The 1,381-nt window shown below is 43.7% G+C and overlaps 1 non-coding gene across 1 annotated transcript; it reads left to right on the top strand.

Moving 5' to 3' along the window:
• Positions 1-826: 826 nt before the first annotated feature.
• On the top strand, positions 827-899 carry Trnar-ucg (transfer RNA arginine (anticodon UCG)). The gene has a single exon. It is a non-coding gene; the product is annotated as a tRNA-Arg (tRNA).
• Positions 900-1,381: the final 482 nt, after the last annotated feature.

Raw genomic sequence — 1,381 nt, 5'->3', positions numbered from 1 at the left:
TGCGGTGATTTTTGAACGGTTTTTCAAGCAAGATTTGAGCGGTTTTTGAGCGGTCTTCCCGGGTCGTGGTCCCAGACTCATGTCCATACTTTCGCGACAAAACTTTGGCATGTCCAGACTTTCCAGACTAAAACATGGCATTTCCAGACTTTTGCGACCATGATGGCTTTTGCGTTCTAAATTTTGCAGTTTCCCTGGAGCTTCAAAAAAGTAATTCATGTAGGGGCGGATTTAGGGGGGAGGGGCAGTTTGGTGGACGTTTTTTTTCAGGGATTTGACCCCTTGCCATTTGAGCGGTTTGGGCGGTTGTTTTGGAAAAACCGCTCAAACCGCTCAAATCTTGCTTAAAAAACCGCTCAAAAACCGCTCATTTCTTGCGGTGATTTTTGAACGGTTTTTCAAGCAAGATTTGAGCGGTTTTTGAGCGGTCTTCCCGGGTCGAGGTCCCAGACTCATCTCCATACTTTCGCGACAAAACTTTGGCATGTCCAGACTTTCCAGACCAAAACATGGCATTTCCAGACTTTTGCGACCATGATGGCTTTTGCGTTCTAAATTTTGCAGTTTCCCTGGAGCTTCAAAAAAGTAATTCATGTAGGGGCGGATTTAGGGGGGAGGGGCAGTGGGGGGGGGGGGGGGGGGTTTACGTTTTCCTTCAGGGATTTGACCCCTTGCCAAAAGCAACAAAACAGAAACAAAGTAACTGTATTAAGCAAAATGATAAACTAATGAAACTTTGAAATACAAAACGCTACAGATGGTTGTATAAAAACAAAATCGTATTCTTGTAATTTATATTGGCTTCGCTGCGCGACACTAGTTTCAGGGCAGCATGGCCTAACGGATAAGGCGTCTGACTTCGAATCAGAAGATTGGGGGTTCAAATCCCTCTGTGGTCGACTTTTTATTATTAAATTTTGCGCGGTTTTTGAGCGGTTTTTTTAGATAAACCGCTCAAAACCGTTCAAATCTTGCGCGGTTTTTGAGCGGTTTGTTTAGATAAACTGTTCAAAAACCGCTCAAACCGCTCAATTTGAAGCAAGATTTTGAACGTAATTGTCTAAAAAAACCGCTCGAACCGCTCAAATCTTGCTTCAAATTAGGTGAAAAATCTCGACTCGGGTAGAATTGATGCACACCGAAATGAAGATTTACTCCTAGAAACTCATCTTAAGCAGTATGGAATTGAGCGCACGCGACCGCAGGTGTGCATTGAAGGATTTAAAGCAAGCTAACACCAACGTAAGGCTACTGCCATTAGAAGCACTTCACATGGGAAGAAGGGACCGGGAACAAACACGCGCGATGAGGTCAAGAGCAGGATATTGACGCTGAAGTTAAAAATCTGAATTGAAATATCGGCTAAAACATAAACGCATGT

The sequence above is a fragment of the Symsagittifera roscoffensis genome, chromosome 3, assembly GCF_963678635.1.
Source record: "Symsagittifera roscoffensis chromosome 3, txSymRosc1.1, whole genome shotgun sequence".
In the NCBI taxonomy this organism is placed as follows: Eukaryota; Metazoa; Xenacoelomorpha; order Acoela; family Convolutidae; genus Symsagittifera; species Symsagittifera roscoffensis.
Note: the sequence above shows the minus strand (reverse complement) of the source record. Positions and strands in the feature narration are given on the sequence as shown.